The sequence below is a fragment of the Cyanistes caeruleus genome, chromosome 2, assembly GCF_971803275.1.
Source record: "Cyanistes caeruleus chromosome 2, bCyaCae1.hap1.1, whole genome shotgun sequence".
NCBI classification, from domain to species: domain Eukaryota; kingdom Metazoa; phylum Chordata; class Aves; order Passeriformes; family Paridae; genus Cyanistes; species Cyanistes caeruleus.
The window spans coordinates 15,012,012-15,034,912 of NC_141702.1; the positions used below are offsets into that span (position 1 = coordinate 15,012,012).

Sequence of the window (22,901 nt, forward strand, 5' to 3'; positions counted from 1 at the left end):
CGCAGCCCCTCGGCGGCAGCGGGGGGATCCGCTCGCATCCCCCGGGAGGGCGCCCGGATCCGCTCCGCATCTCCTGGCGCCCAAGGGAGCAGCCGCCCCGCTCCGCGCCCCGCGGGGATGGAAGAGATGCGCGGAGCACCCCGCGCCCGCAATCCAGACAGGGCGTTTTGAGCCCTCTCTCCCCCAAAATACCCACGCCAAAAGCCAGAAATCTCCCCCCTCCCTCCAGCTTCGCTCTCCCACAGTCCCCGAGGCAGGAGAGAGGACGCAGACCTCCCACAGCCCGACCGAAGTTTCCGCGCCGCTCCGCGGGCGGCGGCGGAGCAGCCCCGGTTTCTTACCCGGCTGGCGGAGCGGGGTCCCGGGGCGGCCTGGAAGCGGCGGCGGCGGCTGCGCGCGGGCGCGGCGGCTTCCTGGGAGCTACAACTCCGCGGCGGCGCCCGGGCGAGCCGCGCGCCTGCGGAGCGGCGGCGAGCGGCGAGGAAAAGAGGAAATGAGCGGGAGGCGCATTGGAGGGAGGGAGGGGGAGGAAGGAGCCGTCGCCGAGGGACCGGCGAGAGCGAGGGACAGAGCGCAACTTCCCCGGCGGGGCAGCGGGCGCGCCGGGGGGCGGAGCGCACCGCACCGCCGCTCCGCGGCCGCCCCGCGGCGTGCGCAGCGCCGAGCCCCGCGCAGGGGCCGCCCGCTCCCGCCGCTCCCGCCGCTCCGGACACTTGGTATCGCCCTGCCCGGCCTCGGCAGGGCCGCCGCCGCGGGCAGGAAGTGCGGGGCCGGGGCGGCAGCGCGGAGAGGCGGCTCCGCGGGGCTGCGCGCCCGCGGGGAGCTGCGCCCGCCCCGCTGGCGCTCGCTGCCGGCCCCACCGGCACCGCGGGCGCGGCCATGGGCGGGAAAAAGTTCCGATTTTTGATGCTGGGGGGTTCCCTCACACTTTTTTTTTTTGTTTTGTTTTTGTGGTTTTTGCCCCCAAAACAAATAAGGGGATGCCGGAGTCCCCCGCAGCCCCAGCTCGCCCCGGGCCCCCCACGCATCCCCTAGCGAGGCTGACAGTGTCCAGTGCCGGCTGTACGGGGACGGCGGCAGCAGTGGCCGCTTGGAGCGGCCGCTGGAAGCGAGCGCAGCCGCCTCCCAGCACATGGAGCCCGCGCTTCCCTCTGAACAGGGCAGTGGGACAAGCCCCCTGCCAGCAGTGCCCCCATCCCGTGCCGGCAGCGGCCCCCGGCAGGGCGGAAAGCGGCACAGGTGAACTTAGTGCCGTCGGCTGAGTCTGCACGGGCCGTCCCCCTGGCTGGAGACAGGGTGTGCCCACCCTTCGTGCACAGTTCTGTGCAAGACGTGAACTTGCAGAGCTTCTCCACGTACCTACCCCATCACAAAATGGAGGGGATTTAGGGATTGATGCAAGTCTGCTTCCTGAGCGAGGTGATTGGAAGCATTGCTCAGAAATACTGCGTGTAGCACAAAGAAGTGAATCTTCCTGTTAGGAAATTCTTCCCCACCTGCCCCCTCCCAGCTCCTGCCCAGCACATTTTCAAGTCAAAAATATATGGAGAATTTAATGTAGTTGTCTCTGTGCCTTATCGGTAGCTTTCACTCTGCCTCCTCTCTTAGGAGACTCCATGAGCACATTCAGTGCTGTCTTGAGATAAGAACTGAATAGAGCTGAAATCAAGGCTGCACCAGGAAAAAGATACTAAAAGATCTAAGCAACAAAGCGGGGAGAAACAAACAAAAAATTCACTGCCACCAAAGCAGTTTTTCAAAACTTATCTTTGCATTAAGTCCAACAGATTTTCATAGGGACAGGGCAAAATAAAATAAACCAACAAACCAAACAAACAAACAAAAAAAATACACAAAGAAACCAAACCTTTTACTTGTACTCCAAAGCTGGAACACATTGAAACTGGATACATTGATGCAAAGAGAAGAAAAGGTTACAGAGATTAAAATGTTACTTAACAATAATCACTTTCTCCAAAGCCCTTCAAAAATAGTTGAACCATTCCACCAGTTTAAAAAGAAAATAATAAAAATGCGAGCCCAAGGAAAAGAACAAACTTGCAAACTAAAGAATCTGAACAGTTTAAACGAGAAGCAACTCAACCAGGAACATATAATGGAAAACTCTATCTAACCACCAGCTCTGCCAACTTCACCTGCTGGAAGCTGGATTCTCCTCGCAGGAGATATGTGAGCAATGGCCTTGATTTGCCAGCAAACCCTTCCCTGTGCCAGCATTGCCAACGTGAGCACAGCTGGACTCAGGGATGGGGCTGTGGCTCCTGCCGTGCCTCTCTGGCTGCTCTGCCAGCGAGGGTGGTGGCACAGGTGACGACACCACTCCACCCAGGAATAGGTGGCAACAGAGCAAGACCTGCTTGAGGCCTCCTCCAACATTTACAGCCCTCAGGGCTCACGTCCGGCGAGAGAAAGCAGTTCATGGTGCTGAACCCCACTTTGGTTATTAATGGGGTTTTGACAGGAGACCTGCAGCCATTTCTGAGGCTGCAGTGGCTCTTCTCCAGGCTGCCCAGGTTCAACAGGCATTGGGAGGTCTCTCTGTTCTGTTTGGGGAGATCCTCAGATGGGTCTCTTTGTGCTGCTCGGCACTTGGCTCAGCACAGCTCTGAATGTGTCTGTCAGGAACTGCCTGTGTTGGGAGGCTCAGGGACATTCTGTGGTCAGTGGCTACTTGAGAGGTGCCTGCAGCTGATACTCTCTTTGAGCCCTCTAATATTCTGTGCATTATCCCACAAGAAATTGCATAAACACTAAAAATAATTTTGTATTCAACGACTATTGGGGAGCACACAAAAAGATCCAAAGAGGTGTTGCTATCATTTATGCCCAAGCTTTTTCTTCAAGAATTACAGCTTTCCAGCATGCAAGACGGTTCAATCCAGATAGACAGCCAACCAGAGAAATACCACCAAGATGTTGGATGATTTGGAGTTCTAATGTTTGCTAATGGTCAATTCCTGAGCTACAGAAATCCCTGGGGAAATAAAGCAAAATGGTCATAGAAAGCTGACAACCACTCACAAGCAATCTGTGATGAAAAGAGGCTGCAGAAACATTCCTGAAATGAGTTTGTGAGGGCTGCTTCTCCCCTCCCAGAAGAGCAATGGAGCTAGTGAGGGGTCTAGAAAACATGTCTTATGAGGAGGAGCGGCTGAGGGTGCTGGGGCGTTCAGCCTGGGAAAAAAGGAGGCTTCATGGGGGACCTTATCACTTCCTTCAAGTACCTGAAAGGAGGTTGTAGCTAGGTGGAGGTCGATCTCTTTTCCAGGATAGCAAGTGGTAGAGTAAGAAGAAATGGTCCCAATCTGTGCTAGGGAAGGTTTAGATTGGATGTTAGGAAAAAATTCTTCATAGAAAACATTGCCAAATATTGGAATGGTCTGCCCTGGGTGGAGTGCTATAGTCACTGGTATAGCCACCATTCCTGGAGGTATTTAAAAGATGCATAGATGAAGCACTTAGGGACATGGTTTAGTGGTGGACTTGGAGCTGTTAGGTTAATTGTTGGACTTGATGATCTTAGAGGTCTTTTCCAACCTAAATGATTCTCTGATTCTGTGAAGGCATTTGCAAAATTGGTCCCATTGGGTATATTTGTCTTCTTTGAAGTTCTTCTTTTGATGGTGTATATTTGTTAAACCTATCTGTAATAATCCCATGATGGCCCAGCATGGACCTTTGGAAACTTAAATCCACGAGTGTTCTGGCGTCTCACTTTTTGTTTGATTTTTCTTTCTGCTTTTATTCTGTTTCCACAGTCAGGGGTGAGAAACAAAGAGGGATTAAATTAGATTCATTTGCATCATTCCAACTATGCTAAATTTGAAGATAATGTGTGAAGGTTTTTTTTGCTGTCTGGGGTTTAATCATCAAGGGATTAGATAGGAACTAAGGTGTTTGGGGTTGTGGCTTTTTAAATTTCTCCGGTAATAATGTGAGCTTCATAAGGCTATTGCTAATCTTGAATTACTATCTGCCTTCCTGTGGTTTGCCATGATTGACTGGAGGAAGAGATTAAAGTGGTATTTACCTTTTCTGAGCAGTTTATCGACTTGACCTGGCCAGCCCAGCACCAAAAAGCAAAGGAAGAAAATGCTGGCAAGGATTAAGGATTGAGGTCCTCTTTTTCCATTGGTTTCTGATATCTGTCATGATTGTTGGGATGGAAAGTGCTGGTGGTGTCCTTGAAGGTGACAAATTGCCCCAGACACAGCCAGGCGTCTGGCAAGGACGATTGTTGTGGGTCAGGCTGGCTCTGAGCTGCCTCTCCCAGAAGAGCCAGGGCTTGCAAACAGTGACAGTAAAAGCTTGTCTTCTGGCTTTGAGCTGGGGACATGGTCATCCTGGTCATCTCCACACTGGGGTCCTGGAGGCACATGGCACTTCCCCAAGGGAATCTTCTGGCCAGAAATTTTGCCTGTGTAGGAGCTCCTGCCTGGCTGGGCCATTTGCAGAACAATCTTGCAGAAGGGGTTGGAGGAGCAGCCCTGAGACCCCCTCCATCACTGAGCTTCCTTGCAATGTACGTTCAATGAAGAAGAAAGCAATGTTTCAAAAGACAATGTAATTTTTTTTTTTAAATCCTCTTCTAATCTTGTTTTTGGAAATCCCTCAATTGAGGGATCACTTTAGAGAAAGTCAAATGAGAACAGTAATGGAGACATGAGTCAGTGTTATTTACCTGTGATAAAACCAAGCTGGTTGGCAGGTGCTTGGGGAAATAGGAGGGAAAATTGTTTATCAGAACTATTTTCTTTGATAAATTTTGAATTCCAGTGATAAACCTGAATGCTCATCTATAAAACCTCCTATTTTTGCTGCCAAATTCTGGGGCTTGAATCTTTGTCCTCTCTCTGTTTAAGAGGTTTAATCCCTCTCTGTGCCCCTTTGCATTTCCAAGTCGGACTAACCAGGGAAACATAACTTGGAAAATGCCAGGTGCATCCATGGTTTTCCCCTTCTGTATGAGCAAGCAGCATCCCCTGAACAGGCAGACCTAGTATTTACCTAGTACTACCAAAACAAATATGTCAAGGGGTCTTGCCAGTCGTCTGGATCACAGAAACTGGAAGTGAAAAAGAGCAGGTAGACTGTTACAATGCATTTTCCTGCCAAAGGAAGATTGTTCCCTGCAGTATTTTCTAATGTACTTCCCTGGCCTATATAGATAACCTTGTAGGATGGGGAGAGGCAGAAGGGAATCTGCTAGTTACCTCCAAAGGTTCTTTGTCTTGTTTGAATAATATAACATAGAGCAAGGGAAAGTGAGTGTTCAGAGAATGTAGCTATAACACAATATTTAATGTAATTTTTGCATGTTTTTTTGTCTCCAACCTACTTGCTATGCCTACCACTATGCCAGTAACATCAGACAGACGAAAAAAGAAATTAACAAAAATAGTGTCAATAGTCCATCTTTGCATGATTTCTCGTCTTTCTCTTTGCAGAATTGTCTTGGGTGCTTTCTTCCTCTTCTAGGAAAAATAAATTGTAAGAACTACAGTGATTGGCAGCAAGCCTGAGAACAGCAGATGTGAGCATGCACAGCTGGACAAATACAAAAAAGTACTTTCTACCTACATTTGTATTAAAGTCACCCCTGGGATACCCCAGTGCCTAAGGGGGCCTTAGTATTTGAACAGCCAAAGCCATCAGGCACATTTACATATATGAGAACACTTGGTATCCTTTTCAAAGTCAAAAAGAGCAACAATTAAACCAACATAAAGGAAAATTGGCTGCGTGGTTTTTCTCTCCCATAATAGAAAGACTGAGGGTGGAGATATTAAAAAAAATTAGGCTTGACAGAGGTGAAGAATTTATGAATTAAACTGACACGTTTTCATTTAATTTACTGTTGTCTACCCTTTTATTACATGGAAACCTAAAAAGGACCTGATTTTGCCTCCCAGGCTGCAGTTGCTATGTCAGACACTAAAGTTGGGTGTTTCACACAAGATTTTAATATTAAAGTTTCATACGCAAAAAGAGAAAGACTTTGCTAAATAAGGAAAATTTGAAAGCCTCATTTCTCACTATGGTACTTTGCTAGAGTTTTTCCATTCTGGGGTTTGCCACAATATTTGCTGGGATTCATCATCAAACAAAATTTGGGGCCAGGGGTATTTTATCTACTAGCAAAAAAAAATTGGAATTCCTACGCTCCATAGGCTGCTCCTGATTATTTGCACCAAGAACCCTGCTGTCCCTCGGGGTCTCTGCACGAGGATACCCACCATCAGGGCAGAGCAGCAGATCCTTGGGTGTCTGCCCATGATCCCGTGGCATTCTCACCTGGGCTTGGCATTCCCACCCAGGCTATTTCCTCATGCTGGCAGCAGCAGCAATTTCTAAGCACAGAATGACATGTCTAATTTGTCTGAGCAGAAAATAACAGAGAGCCCTTGAAATGGATGAGTTCCCACAGAGAGAAATAGCCATTGAAAAACTCATTTCTGTGAGATGTAACAGAGTGAACCCTGCTTTTGTTGTTCAACATGGCAAATTTATGCTGAGAAAGGGGGAATAGAGTAAGAAGACTCAAGTGTTACTGTGCACCAGAAAGTATCAATACTCTTACTTGCTTCTATTCTGAAAGATGACAGGAGAATGTGAAAATCAGAAAATAAGTATGAAAAAGATACTGGTGTGCCTAAATGAAAATTAGCTTTGCCTTGCAAAGCTTTTGTAATGCCAAGCATTTTTGTTCAACCAGGGCAATGAAAAATAATATTCTAAGCCTGGTATTTCCCCACAGCAACTTTCAGTTTTGCTGAGACCACGTTTTTTTCATATGGCTGAACAAAAGAGAAAGATAAAGAAATCTGACAGTGCTTCCTGGGATGCTGGAACCAGCAAGATGATACTGTAGTGCTCTTCCTGCCTGCATACTCTGGGATGTCCTCCAGAGCCCTGCAAAAGCCAGGGCATTCTGTACACTGGCATCAGGATGCTGCTTCCCCAGCACCCTGGGGCTAAGGGTCTTTGCCCCGTGTTTGCACTTCTCATCCAGGGCTCAAACCTTACTGCTGGGACACCCATGTCCTCGTGCTGCATAAAAACCACCCTGAAACGCTTATTATTGAAATGAATTTCCATACTTAGGGTGGGCTTGTAGAAAGATGGGGGCAGACTTTTCAGGAGGGTGTGTTGCAGTAGGACTTGGGCTAATGGTTTAAACTAAAAGATGGCGTGTTCAGACCAGGTAAAAGGAAAAATGTTTTACAATGAGGATGGTGAGATACTGGCACAGCCACCAGAGAGGTGGTGGATGCTCCATCCCTGTAAATTTCCAAGAGCAGGTTGAATGGGACTCTGAGCAACCTAATCTGGTTGAAGATGTCCCTACTTATTTCAGGGGGTTTGACAAGATGACTTTTAAAGGTCCCTTCCAACCCAAATCAATCTGTGGCTCTGTGAAAACAGAGTGCCTCATAAAGCAGCAGTTCCCACGGGGTTGAGGTCTCCTCCTTAGTACCTGAAGGCACAGCCAAGTGGATCATTCAGGGCAATTTGGAGAAAGTTTAATTTTGACACTGGCAATGGAGCACTCTTGTATTGCTCCTGTTGGTAATTAAGAGAAAGCAAATCACAGGGGAGGACACTAAAATATTAATTAACAACATTTTCAATGAGAAAAAACTTAGTAATTTTGGAAAGGTTGCTTTATGCCTGAAGAAAATTCCTAAATAGGGCAATCATACTGTTGGGCACTTGACAAATGCACACTAGTAAGTAAATGGGGATATTGATTACACATTTAGATAATCACCAGATCCTCCATGCTCTTGCAGGCATGTCCCTGCTCTCCTGCCTCGAGCTTTGACTTCAAGTAGTGAAAAAACACACTTTATTCCAAGTGTGCAGACAGCCAGGTTCACTCAGTGGCCTGAAGAATTCCCGAGTGTTTTCCATCAGCCGGGGCACCGCAGGTGCGGTCCCACGAAGCCCCGGTGGCCGTGGCAGGCACACAGGGGGGCAAGGGGCTGGGCTGTCCCCCCAGTGCTGTAGGACAGCCAGGAGGAGAGGATTCCTGCTGGAATGGCACGACTTCTCCTCAGGGCAGGCTGCTTTCCAGCCTTGCCAAACATCCTGCACTACTTTTGCCACAGCACTACCAAAGTATGCTTTTTTTTTATATAAAACCAACAGAGAGAGGCAGCAACTTTTTGACTAAAAAGGCTCACAGTTTCCATGGATGTTTGGTCACCTTTTATCACAACACAAACCATGAGGCAATCTGCTTCAAGCAGAGGATATTTTCCACTCTCCAAACAGACAATAATCCAATAAAAGAGCCCACTAGCAGGATCCTGGACAATGTGTGACACTGTGTTATTATCAGCATCCCATCGGTGTTCTGGTGAGGTACAGCCACCCTCAGATGATCCTCTGACAGCCTTCAAAGGCACAACTTATTGAAGCCACAGCAGCTCCTCTGAGTTCCAACTGACATGCAAATACCACCAGATTTTTTTTGTATTATCATGATACCAGGTGTCCTGTTCCATATCAAATTATATCCAGGCAAGTAAGATAAATTCAGTGATTTATTCCATGCTGGTGGTATCTGAACAAAATTTATTCTGACAGAAGTTTTAGAGGCCTGCCTTTATGCTGACAGAGACTGAGAAATAAGAGCACCTGATAAGTTCCTAAACCAAATGTATTCCTAGAAGTGCTGTACTGGGTCACCTTTCCTGTAAGAATTCCTGATTAATTGATGTACAGTTTGGCTTCAACTGGGCAAAGAGCATGTTTCTGCTCTTCTACACATGAACTCCCAAGAATGATGCAATTGCTGCTTTTCTTTGGGATCCTGTCAGGAAAAAAAAACACCTTTAGTGGCACATAAAAATTAATTTTTGGTAACAAAAAGATAGGTAAACTAATTACATTTGCAGGGACAGAAAGCAAAAGCAGGGATTCTGGAGCTTTTAGGGTCTTCCAGAGTCTTTCTTTTCTGGCCTCTGCTACTTATATTTTTCTTTCACACTGACAATGCATTTTTCCATTGGCAAAAAGGCTGCTTTGTTTTGAGTCATCACTGCAGGAAATCTCCTGTTGTAGTGAGGTTCTCTGTGCCTGGCATCTGTGGCCAGTGGCAGCCACCCCTTCCTCAGGGCAGGTCCTGTCTCCCAGTGGTGGCATTGAAATGAAAACACAGACATCCTAATAATAGCCAAACTGTAGACAACTCCAGATGTGGAATCTGGTTTCTGAAATTATAGATCCAACCAAGCCAGTCCTGAACCAGTAAAATTCAGTTGTGTTTCCTCTGACTCATAACTGTTTTTTCAGAGAGGTTTTTAGCAAAATTTCTTCAGCAATTCCTCTGTTGTTGCCTGACTCATACTGAAACACCAAAATCATTATTAAAGTGAAATCATAGCAAAGGGGGTGTGAATACTTGGTGTTTATCAGTTCAAAATGCCTTAAAAAACATATTTTGGTATGAAACATGTTTTGTCCAATAATTAAATACTGTATTACTTACAAAAGCAAACAAAAATCTGTCATATAAAACACAGAGAAAGAAAATTTTACTTATCTTAAATCTTATGAAAGAAAATTTTATTGTAAGATTAATTTATTCTTCAATAAACCTTCTTTTGTCTTTTTGGCACCTGAGTAATGTTTGTGTTCAGCTTCCCACCTGCTTTCAGTCTGAAGGGCCATCCATGGCAGCAGGAAAGAGGATGCTCAGGGTGAAATATGAGCTGTTCAGCTGTCCCAGGATGAGCAGTATTACAAAATACACAACTGTGAGCAGTGCCTCCTGGTCATGGGAGCAGAAATACATGCAGAGGTGGGGCAGAGGTGTCCTCACAGCCCCTCTCCAGGGCAAAGGGATGGAAGAGAGGAGTCAGGCTGGTTAGCAGGTCACTGGGCCTCTGCTCCTGAGGAAAAACTCCAAACCAGCTGTGGTTTGTCTCTGTCAGAGGGTGATCTGCTGCAGGAGGGTTGGTGGTATCGTGCAGTCCACCACCCTCACTGTGGGTTTGCAGCATGGAAGCAACAACCCTTTGCCTGATGGAATGCTGTGCCTGGGAATTGCCTGGCTCCAGCTGCAGTGGGAACCCTACTAACCCACCCTGAGCTTTGCAGTGCCATAAAGCTCTGAGGCCTGTGAAGGTGGACCTCAAAGGTGTGTTTTGGTGGATAAAATCATATCAACAATGATTTGTTTGCTTTTTGAATTAAAACTCAAACTGTTCCTGCAAAAAAAAGGACTAAAAAAAATCCTCCAAGTCTGGGAGCTCATATTTACCTTCTTACCAGCTCTGCAGATACTTAATTTGAATGTTGCTTCATCTCCTGTCTCCCTTATGTATCATCACTAATTAAAGTACACACTCTGCATTTACCCAAAGGAGGATGTGGGAGGCAGAAGAGGCTCAATCTCATTTGCTGGTGCTGCTGTATTGCCTCTGCAGAGCCAAATGCAGGGAAACCAGGGTCCTGCTCAGAGCCTGGCAGCTGCAGCACAGACCTTTCCCTTCACTGCTTTGTGTGATGGAAATCTCCAGTGAGTGAGTGGCCTTTCCAGGGGAAAGAAGTGCCCAGAGAAAGAAAGGGCTGTCACTCCCTGGGAAGATGGGGTGAGGTGTGGTGAGGGCAGGAGCAACACCTCAACGTGGGCACAGCTCCCCACACCTACTTTGGGGACTGCTCAGGCCAAGCTGAGCAAGCCAGAAGTACTGTACCAGTAGCAACCCCAATAGTCTGTGATTTGATGCCTCCACAACCTTCAAATATTCCTACTAACTTCCTGCTCAAGTGAAATTCAAACAATGCCTCCCCAGCCTGCATCCCAGAGACACGCCTCTCACATGCCCCCAAGGGCCCAGCCATCCCCAAAAATACATCCACTCACTCTCAGCAGCAAAATGAGATTGCTGGCTTATCCCTAGCTTCTGGTTCCAGGCTAGAAGTCTGTCTGCCAGTCTCCACTGCACCCCAGCTGCACCCCACCCCCATGCCAGCCAAAATGGGGAGGTATTTTTGGCAGTGCTCAGCTCTGCAGCCACACTGGTCCTCAAGCTCACAGCAGCCCCACCTGCCCCACAGTGCTACAGGTGACATCAACCTGTAACAGGAGCAGGGAGAGCTTAAAGCCTAAAAAAGCCAAGGAGGGGATACAGATGCTTTTAGCCTCAGAGGTTATCTATGCCTCAGAAGATTCAAGAAGATGGTATCAGAGGAGGACATGCTGAACTCAGAGTGTTTAACATTTGGACAAAGTCTTTCCCTTGTCCCCATCTGAAGTTCTAGTGCATGCTCTGCTCTACATGAGTGAAATGCATCCATGTCCATAAAAGCTATGGAAAAGCACTGCTGAGAACTTCTACAGCTCTGAATAATTAATTCACAGAACTATAAAAAGCTACAAGGGAATGAAATTTAGAAAAATCTAGTTTTAGGATAATTATAGTTCAAACCAGGAGAGCACTTGGACCCAAGACAGATGCATTAGTAGGACAACTGAGCATAGTGGATCAAATTCAGGCTTGGCAGAAATGCGTAGTCATGGACAGTTCCTCCTGGGGTGGATTCAGCCCAGGGAGAGAAATCAGCCCTACAGATAACTTGATGAAGTGAGTAGAAACCTAGAATAACACCTCCTAGTAGGGAAGGCATAAAAGAAAGGAGTACAGTTGTTTCAGGTTAGCATTCATGCCCCTGGTATAAATAGGGAGTGATATTTTCTGAAATATTTTGTTATATGCTAGTTTAACCTGCTTCCCTTCTACATTGCTTCCACTGCCTTGACTACTGTGTTACCACTGGGTCATAAAAAGTTTTTTTGCAGACCATATCACATGGTCCATATCACACTCTTTTTTTCTAAGCCCCAGGTGCTGGAATTCATGTGTTGCTTGCAGACACAGACCTTTCCTAACCAGTTATATTTCTAGTCCATATTTTTCATGGCAAGTTTGAAAACATTAACCCTGAGCTCTGAGTCACCAGAAACCAGACACAGAAGTTTTCTTTCATTTTCCTAAGTTTAAAGCCAGTCATTAGTGTGCCTAGTTAGATGTTGAATCTTTGGGGCTGCCCATTTAACTCACTCCTCTCAGGTAGGGAGATGTGGGAATTTTACAGTTTATGTGCTAACAGATGTAGTCAGGCTGTGCACTGGGCATGTTTGAATTGAGTGCTGGAGAGTTGGGTGACGGGTTGATGGCAGACATCATGCGATCCCAGAGCCCTCAGCATCTCAGAGGGCTCCACAAGACTCTGCACAGGATACCCCAGACCAACTCTGCCTTTACTTGTTTTCTGGTAAAAGAGCATACCCACAGAGAGGCAGGAGTTCATTGTTTTTTCCTAGTAACAGCAGCAGATTGCCTGAGAATTCAGTTTTACGCAAGCCAGAAGTGGCAGGCTACTCAGAGACCAACAAGGAGATTATCACTGCTTCAGAGGAGCTGTTTTAATGTCCAGTGTCCTGTTTGGCGCAGGACCAGGCACTTCCAGTCACACCTCCTGACCAAAGACATATGTGAACTGGCAGAGGGGTCTGTCCTGTGTCAGCTCCTGTTCCCACAAGCTCCCTGTTTTGGCATTATTCATTCCCAGTACAAAGTTATTGGGCACTGCCATAGCACACTATCAGACACAGGCTCTTTTCATAGTGGTTTTGTAGAGACTTCATTTACTGAGAGCATTGGCACCTTCCAAAGCAAAAGGCTGTCCCATATGCCACTGCCATTCAGTGTGCACAAGAGGGGTGTGTATAAGATACAGATAACCTCTCCTTCATATGCAAGTGCAGGAATTATTTGACACAACATGAAGCAAGTGGAGAGAGGAAGCAAGAATTACTGTATCAGTCAAAAATGCATCCAGTTCTGCTGTGAGGTTCCTGCTCCAAAGGGAACAAAATCCATTTTTCCAAAACTCAGCCTTTTAGAGCACTAAAGTGGGTGGCAGGTAAAGCATCACATACTTTTCCCTTGTGTCCAAAAACATCAGGGTCAATTAAAGAGAAGAGCATCTGCTGAGGGTTCAGGTGATGGAGAAATGGAGAGTATGCCTGTCAGCTTATGGATAAAGCAAGCAGGTGGGAGCTGTGGGCAGGAAAAGGGCAGAATGACAGCTCAAAACAATGATGGAAGGATGGAGAAAAGGCCTGGGAAAAGGATGCGGTTCGGTAGGAGACGCGTGTGAGGTAGGCAGGAACAATCAGCTGTGCAAACATAGCCTGGGTTCAGCTGCCAAAAAAAGAGATGAGAGGGTGGTTGTGGATTGCAGAGTGAACATGATTTAACAATGTCATGTTGTTGTGCAGAACATAGAAGTTCTGGTGTGGATACAGTAGGAGAAGAGCCCATACAATGGGAAATTACCTTTCCACACCAGACAGAGTGATGTGCTTGCTGTCTTGAGGAGAGGAGCATGCAGAGAGCCCAGTTGCCAAGCAGTGGTGGAAAACACCCCAGGAGCAGAGGCTGACTGAATAGGGGTTTAGCCTAAATATGTGAAGCCTGAAGGGAAACATAATCCTCCATCTACATAAAATGTTGTCATAAATGGATGTCTGCCATAAGCAGGAGAAATGAGCTTGAATTTTGCTTGCAGGAGCAAGCAAAAATTCAGAGCATGCATGGAAAAAAAAAAATCCTGCAGGTTAGGACAGCAGTTAGGGAGATTGAACTTTCCATCATCCTACATACAGGTCAGACAGGGGGTGGTTAGAGATGATAAAGTGGTACAACCTGCCTCGAGGCTGGAGAAAAAATTAAATGAGCCCTTTCTAGCCCTGTTTTTGTGTGATTTATCAGAGAATTCACAGCTGCTGTTTTCCACATTTTCACAGTTTAAAAATGTAGTTCCACTGTCCAACACCACAGTGGAGATGCCAGGAGAAAGTGGAAGCCCTCTTGTCTAAGTCCAGTGGCACTTCACCACTTTTGGAGCAAAGCCCCCACAAAGTCACCAGCAGGCTTTTCTCTGGAGTTGAGAAAGTAATGCTTATAGTTTTTCTCTCTGTTTCTGAGGAGCCAAAATATAAACAAGAAATTACAGATGGGTCAAAATAAGAGCAGTGTTTCTGTTCAGCTTCCAGGTTGTTTAACCCATCTTCTTTCTATCATTCCTCATCAATCTTTAAGTCTCTTCAAAGTCCAGATTAAAGAAAACCCCCTCAAATTCCAGTTCTGGAAGTGCCAATGTCAAGCTGTTCACTTTTGTGAATTTGTTCTGCTTTTGCAGCAGAAATTATTCACAAATTGAGATTCACGTGGCCTTTCAGTCTCCCAGAAGCTATTATGAATATATTGGCTCAGGTCTAATTTCTTCATTTGCTTTTTTGGAGGGAAGCAGCCCCCCACTGCTTGATAGCATGGTGGGTTACAGGGGAGGACAAAGCATCTCAAAAGGTGCTTTACCTCTTCCCAGATACACTCCTAAAAGGACAAAGGAGAGCAGGCAGAGATGCAGTAGGGGAATCAAGCAAGACATTTTCATCATGAGGGGGAATAGTCCAGCATGGGACATGTTTTCTCCATCCTAGAGTTTCAAGATTCAGTGGAATGAGGGTGTGGACAATATCACCTAACTTTTAAGTTGGTCATACTGTGATCAGAGGTGGGACTAAGACCTCAGAGGACTGTTCTGTGACACCAACAGAGTTAAACCAGAAACTTCCTAAGTGCCAGCAGAATTTCCTATACTTTTTCATACCTAGAACATAGTTTTCCCCTATATTTATGTTGCCAATGGTTAGAGTATGTTTCCAGGCTTCCCCAGCTGTACCCAGTGCCACCAAGCAGCTGGCCCAGGGCTTGTGCTGAATCTCTTCCACACCACATCCCACCCCTCATCTCTCCTTGGCTCACGTCTCCTGCTGGATTCTGTCTGGAGGCTTGTTAATAAGGAGAAACATCTCATTTCCTTGCTTTGTTTCATGACAACAGAATAGATCCATATATCAATATGGCTTTTTAAAATAAAATTTAAAGAAAAGAAAAATGAACACCCTTTCTTTCATTGCTGTGCCACTGCACCATGGGAAAGAACAATTTATGCCAACTCCTCTCACTTTCTTATAGCATTTCTTGGGGCTTTAGGGCCAAATGTCAGCCAAAGAAGACACACCATTGCAGAAATGGGTGTATTCAGAACAATCTCAAATGCACTTTGCAAATACTGAAAAGCATTCTCCCTATCTGAAAAAAAGAAAAAAAAACCCAGTGAAAATCGCCAGGGTGTTACTCAGATCAAAATGAGCACATATTTTATATAGGCTTAGCTTACAACTGTGCCAAACAGGTTTTGCTTTCACTGGATCTGCTGGGTGTCTATCTGTCATTACAGGTCACCAGGAAGGGCAGAAGCCATTTTGACTTTCAGAGCCTGGGTGATTTGGCAAAATAGGGCTATTAGGAGATGACTGTCTTGTAATCAAACCAATTTTAGTGCAGCTCTGGAAGCTCTACACTGATGCAACCATGACAGTATATGTAAGGAAACCACCCTGTCTTCTTGCAGCACTTTTCTGCCTATTTTCTGCCTAGATAATAAATTTTTAGGAGTGTTCTATTTCTTTGCATAGAGGTCAGATACCTAAAGCCAAGATGATGTTTAAATCCAGCACAGAGACTTCTTGGTTGAAGCACTAAAAATGTGAGTAAAATGAACATACCTTTACATCTATCACTGTAAAGGAATAAGCAGGGCTGCCAGGGCTTCCACTGTCTCCATGGTGTGTCTCTCCTGGAAAGAGGGGAGCTCAGTCCTAGGTGCTGCTAGAAGAGCCTTTCCGGGCACTTGTATAGGCAAAGGATGGACCAGACAATCGATCTGCTTGAATTTAAAAAGACAGATTTATGAAGAATAATTGCCTTCTAACTTGGCAGAGAAGTGTACTGCCTTGAAGGGACTCACAGCTGTGTCATGTTCTCATGGAGTTAACTGAGCTTAGAAAAAAACATTTGATCTATTCTTCCTGCCTTAATTCAACATAGCTGAGAACCTCCCAGGATATTTCTATTTGAACTGCAGCATGCTTTCTGTTTTGATGTGTTGGCAGTGAATATCTGTCACACTGATGGCATTTTCTACATGGAAAGTATCACCAACACTTACAGCAGACAGTAGCATATAGATCACCCAAATGGCTGACTGTGTGTTGTAGGAAAAGCAAGATGGGCTACCTTAGACTACTAATGCAGGTTGCCTTGAGCAACTTGAGTTTTGCAGACAGAATCCCAGATTTTGTACCATTTCTGAGCTAGATTGACAGCTCTGGCATTTGGCTTCATTTAAAGCTAAGCCACAAATTAAGTACATAACAAATAGACCAGGCAGAAGCACCACTCATGTTCATAACAACCTTCCAAACTTCATCCATCATTTCCTGCAACTCTGTGCAAAGATGTTTGGCTCTCACTTTTTAAAAAGACAGATTTTTCATTTTTATTTTCATATTTGCTCAGTACTTGAACACAGCTGGAAAATTCCTGCATAACCTTCTCCCCAGGGAAGAGGATCCCCTGCAGGAGATCTTGAAAAGTGGCCGCAGAATTAAATGAGTAATACAAAAACAATGAGCCTAAAAGAAGAAATAAAAGTAAATTTCATCTCCAAACTGAAGCTTTTTTTCTTTCTCTCTTTTTCTTTTCCTTCTCTCAACTCAATGTTGCTTCATTAGGCCTATGTTGATGGTATCAGCACTGAAACCAGCATTTATAGGAATATGATGTAGCCACCAGGAGAACCAGTTTGCAAACCCTCTCAAGTGTTATCTACCTGCCCTGACTCAGACTCTGAAGCTCATGATTTATGTTCTTTTACTTACATGAAGAACATGAGTAAAGTTGTAGAATCGTATCTCCAAGGTAGATCATTAGAACTCAAAAAAAAGTCTGTCCCATGGAAACTGTCTTCAGGAAAGTGCTACCTAAGGAGGACTTCTAAGTTCTCTGGGTAGGTTAAGCACATTATTTCTTCACTGAAAATATGTCTTGAGGCTGGTTTCTCTAATGCAGACCTTTCCAAGGCAATAAAAAGCCCATAGTGCTACACACTATATCTGTAAGGCTCTGTTGGATGGAGAGGGACTAAGGTCCATGTTAGGACTCTGGTTCATGCCAACTTCTCCCTTCAGTCTGCAGGAAGGAAACCCTGAGATTAGTCCCAGCCTGGGGACTGAGACTGAAGGGGACAGGGCCAAGGAACTGCCCCATTTCAGTCTCAGTCCAAGAGCACATGAGGCAGCACTCAATATCTAATTTACATTTATATGTTGTTAACATTAAATTGTTAAATTATATGTTTCTGCTAAATCCAGTATTTGAGGGTTTTGAAACCTGCCCAGTTTTAAAAGTAATACCCCAACACATTTCTTTGTATTGATGTGGTGATCAAAAAGGGCAGTTTAGGCCCTTTCTCTGCCAGAAAAGCATTATCCTTGAGGGAAACTTTTCAGTCTTGCTTGAAATATCACTTCATTTCCCTGAGAGGCCATCCAAAGGTCTGTTTCATGACCTGCATATTCAATTTCTTCTGGCACCTACAAGACATGCATATGCTAACTGCATGCAGATCTCAAATAAGGCTTCAGGCAAAATTTCCAAATAAGTAAATTCAATTAACTGAGTTTGCTCTTCCAAACTCTTTTATTTTTTTTTTTTTTTAACAGTCTACAAACAACCATTCAGTGACCATGGGATTGTATTGCATCCCATCAAGGTGGTCAAACTCAGGATGTAATTGGCAGCACAGGGGAGGTTCCTTCCCTGTACAAATGTCATAACTGCACTCAAGAGAGGTCTGAGAGCCAACAACCCCCCATCTGCTGCTCTGGGGTCTGCTGACACTGCTCAGTGGTCTCCTGGCTCTTGTTCCCCAACAAGGGTGCACCTGATCTCCCTGCAAGGTGAATTATCTTCCACAAAATCCTCCTCAGTTGGATATGACAGCACTGATCTCATATTGGAAATGTACTGCTCTTGCAAATGCTACATCCAAAACATACTTTGCAGAGATGCAAGGCTACTTCTTCAAACCAAGCCTGCATCAGTCATCCACAACTGAAATACTGCTGCTCACATCTCCCTGGCACTGAATGGAAATACAAAGTGCACCCCCCCCGCCATCCTCCTTCCTTCATGACTCAGCTGCATAACCCTCACTTCTTTGCCAGCTTTTCACTTCTTCTCCCAGCCAAGGTATCATACTCAGCCTGTGCTCCAGCTGCAGGACTGTCACTTTGCTGTGATCAATGCCCTATGGCTACCCACTAATTTTAATACCTGCCTTATCCTTTAATTATGTGTCTGCATCAACCCTGCTCAAATGCTGTCAACCCTTCACAGTCCTTTCCTCGAGGAGAAAAACAGACCCTTAACCCAGATGGCAGTAAGTGCTGGAGTTCACTATATGTGGTGAATGGATCACTTCAGATTCAGCACAGAAACACACAGAGCTCTATTTTCTGCTGTCAGGGTTAATACAAAAGCTATTAAATTCAGTATATCCTGTCTCCTGTACTTCTCTCCTTTGAAGTGTCACGCATCCTGCACTATGATGTGCTCTGCCAATCTGTCCCAGTTCTCTTGATGAAGCTTGGAAAAGCAATTCATTCCTTAGCTGATATTATACAAGATATCAGAGTGTTCTGAAACATGTCTGCCAGCATTTTGATGGTATTGTTCAAACGCTATCACTAGAGACTAGTCTGCTTAATGTGGCAGCAGTGTTCTGCTGTGGTGACTTGTCCCACAGAGTGACTGAGGAGATCTTGTACTGAAGTGTCTCAATGCTTTTCTGCTTCCCTCCGATGCATTAGCCCATCATCTCTTGTGAGATGGTGAAGGGTATGAGGCACCTCAGTCACTTCTATGCTCTACCCCAAAGCAGTTCTTTCCCCACCTGCCTGCTTCCATCTGTGAATCCTTCAAACTCAGCTCATGGAGCTAACAGCAAAACCTTGCCTTCTGTGTAGGAGGACATTCTCATTTTACTTGATGGTATTTCCAGTCTGTTTGTTGGGGAAGATGCTGAAGAAACTCACCCATTCTGAATTTGATCTTAGAAGAAAGTGTGTTCCATTGGTTACAAACCCACTGTCTCCCCACCATCTTCTCTTGCTTCATATCCCAGCTCCTTACTGTGCTTTTCTGCCCTGCTCCTATTCCCTGTCTACCCCTACATCTGCTCTCCACTCACTAGTCTGTCTCCACCTGCTTTTCACAGCTTGTCTTATGAATCCATATGCCTGAACTGCAACTGTGGCATTCCTTCATCCTTGGCTACAATTCCCAGTTACAGGGAAAGAGTTCCTGAGACTATGTTGGGCTGGTGCCCTAAGTCCAGAGATGAAATCATCTGAGAACTTGCCCACAGCACCATATATCTAAAGTGTAAGTGAAATAGTGATACTTTTTTCAGAGGTTTATGTCTTGGCCAGATTTGAGGAGAGGGAAAAATGAAAACTGATCCAATTGCAAATCAAACCCCCCTGCTGAACTTCATTTCCTGCTCCAAAATGAGCCAGTGCAATTCAGGCTAAAGAGCTCCAAGAATTCTGACTAAAGGAAATTAAAGTGGTTTGTGTGAAACTTTTTCCAAATTTGCTGAAGCTTGCAAAGCCACCAACTTCTGGGATAGGTAGTATAATATGTAATTCATTTGGATTCAGTCTTATTTGACAAGGCAGAATCAATTGAAAACAGGAGTTGAGAATGGAAATTGCTTAGTAATTCTAAATTCACACAGCTATGAAAATTTAAATGTTCTTTTCCTCCAAGAGTCTTGAAGCACAGAGAAAATGTAATGAAATACAAGTTACTAGTAATAATCATCATGTTTGGTAAAATAAAAGCTTAGACACTAAACAAGTTTTGTCTCTAGTGCCTCAAATTTTGGTGCCAGCAGTCATCTTTAGCCGCTCCTAAATGCCCAGTTAGAGTTTCTGAAAGACAAAACAATGCAAGATTAAAAGCTGATGGAAGACCTTCCATGGTCATGTGTTACAGCTCCAGGATCCCATGCTCAGTTATCCACGAAAGGTGTTTCTCTGTATTACCCTGCACCACACTGCAGAACATGACATTCTCAAGTAATTTGGGCCTTCCATGGCTTTAATTTACCCACATTTAGAAGGGGGTTCTTGCCTCAAAGCAAAGCTGACATTTATTCTTATTTGTTGGTGGCAATTACATGTTTGTGCAGCACTCAACAGAGCAGACACACGAAAGTTGCCCTCTGAATGTTACAACAATATAAATCAACAATATCACTGCTCTGTCACCAGCACAGTTTTTCTCCAGCTCACTCTTCCATCTCCATGGTTCATATAAAGCAGGTGCCATTAGTCCCTCTCCAGCAGCAGCAATAGCTGCACTCTCTGGCCCCATTCCCGCCCCAATCCCAGTGCCATAGGATGCTTTTCCCAACCCAGCCCTCTTTTACGTGTGCAGACAGAGACAGTGGTCTCTGAACAAGAGTGGGAGCTCTGTCTTCCACTCAGTAAGTACCTGCAGCTCTTATCCAGAGCAGGCCAGGGCACCGGCTCTTCGGGACTTGGGGATCTACCCTACCCATCTGCCTATGGCAAATGAAGAAAACCCAGTACCTCTGTGTTAGGGATCTGCTGGACCTTGTTTCAGCTCTTTATGCAAACCTTTCTCCTTGCAGATCACAAGTTGCTGGACTATCCCCAAATATATGTGCCTGAGTTTGCTCTGAACCTCTTTGCACAGCCCCTGGGCAGGCAGCTTCATCCCACCGCCCTCATCCTCAGCCACACACACACACTTTCTCCAGCTGCTGCCACAGCCTTGGACAGGACTCCAGCACTGCAGAGTCCCCTTTGTCACTCCACCTTCACGGCTCCATCCGTCCTGACATCTCTGTGGTGCGTGGAGGTGTTCCTGTTTCTGACAATAAACCCTTGTGAACACCCACCTCCAAACAGCCAGGCAGGGTCAGCTACAGATGGCCTCTTGCAGACCCTCACAGAGTCATAAAACTTGCACAGCGTGACTGCAATATCTATACAGCACATTAGCCACATCTCCCACTGCACAAAATTTTAACACAGAGAGACAGAGAGCATCTTCAGTCATTTACCACAAAGAATGACACAAACTTTAAAGAGAAAATACAGCTGCAAGTTTCAGTAACCCAGAAGAAAATATGCTCTTTCAATACTCCATACATATATCTTCTCACATTATGTAAAATTAATTTCCGTATCAGACAAAGCCGAAGAATTATTAGGATGAAAGGTCACTTAAAATGATCTGTGTTACTGATTTTATCAGCCACTACTTACAGCTTTAAAAAAGTCAATGCTGTCTAATAGTGTCCATATTTCATCTGCTGAGAAATCTAATACTCTCAGAAAGGAAGCAATATCAGACTGCATGGTCAGTCTTACATGAAAGAAAAATACAATTCTGAGAAACAATAAGAGAAAGAAAATCATGGAACCCAGCTAATATGCTGCATTTATACACAGAAGGAGAGAAGAAACAAAATTATTGTGATGAATAGTGAGAACATCTTACAAATAATGCAGATGCCAACATTAGATATCCTTTATTTCTGGAGTTGGTAATGAAAGAGATGAAGATTATTGCAATGTCACTCCAATAGTATGAGAGCACTGTCAATCCTGTCAATAATCCCAGTTTCAGAGTGGCATGTGTATGCAGAAGGCATTAGCTTCTGAAATTCAGGAGCACAATAGTAGATGTCCCATATTCACATCTCTTTCCCCCAAATTTTATGCTGTGCACCTCCACCCATACGCTGCTGTTGACCCTGTGGTAGCATCCAGATGCCCTGACTTGGGGTCCTGTTGTGTGAGAGGCTGCAGTAAAGCTGGTAAAGGCTGTGGCTGCTCCCTACAGGCACCAAGACGTGGGTGAAGGGCAGGCAGGGACACACAGTGCCTTGGCAGCAAGAGAATCCTGAAAAAGGAGCATGTCTTTTCTTCATTCAAACATACTCACAAATGCAACCGCAAGGAAACCTAACTAGATTTATCTAATAGCAATGAAAATCTCTCTCCAAGGGAAAATCTTACCTCTCAATTGGCAGCTTTTGTGGCAGAGCTGGATTACTCCCTCACCTAGTTCAGGCAAGATCATGCTCGCTTCCATGAACTGCATCAAGTGGCAATAAAAGCAGAGTAAAGGAGGTGCTTCTCCCTCCTGTCAAAAGGAATGCAGCTATGGCACATCAGGGCATCATGTGTGGAAAGACAGGGCATGTTTCTGCACTAGGACAGGTAAGCTCAGTACTAAGTTGTGTTGGTTGCTCCCAGCTGCTGTGGTAGATTGTCTCCACTGGTGTGGACACAGACACCTGAGGCCTTGATCCACCTTTGCAAACCCTTCACCTTGTCATCCCCAAGGGTCAAGCCATGTGCAGTGTGGCCAGCCTGGTCCCTTTGCCAGCAGCTGTCCCCTCCCTGCCACCATCTGCCAGGGCTGGGAGAGCTGGGCTCGGGAGGTGTTTCCAGCAGTGCTCCCACCACAGCTGTGATCCCACCTGTCTACACATCCATGTACCCATCCTCATGCACTTGCAATTATCCCTTCCTGCTGCCTGGTGGGGGTTGTCTCCAGGGAAGGGCATGGTCCTTTCTGAGCCCTTCCAAGCCACCCAGACTGGCAGAACCTGTGCAGAAGTCTAGCCCTTACCTCATATTTCTTCCCATGCCATTACTTGTTCCTGTTTTGCACTAAGAGACATTTTTACATCCTCCTCAATTAATATTTTTTAAAAATCAGCTTTCTCAGTGTTCTGCTGCCTGAGCTGTTGCAGGAGCCCTGCATTAACTCAGGGAGCAATGCTACCAACACAAGGTTTGTTTTGAAGCTGGTAATAATTAATAATAATAATAAATAAATACATTA

The 22,901-nt window shown here is 45.4% G+C and overlaps 1 protein-coding gene across 3 annotated transcripts in view; it reads right to left on the reverse strand.

The window, feature by feature from the left end:
* The window catches only part of HPCAL1 (hippocalcin like 1), a 64,525-nt gene extending 63,880 nt beyond the window's left edge, over window positions 1-645 (reverse strand). The window contains exon 1 of one of the 3 annotated variants that reach the window (XM_086875877.1): window positions 342-645. The gene's annotated coding sequence lies outside the window, so the exon portion shown is untranslated. The remainder of the gene's footprint in view (window positions 1-341) is intronic. The other 2 variants (XM_086875878.1, XM_086875879.1) reach the window with 2 other exon arrangements.
* Between the last annotated feature and the right edge of the window lie 22,256 nt (window positions 646-22,901).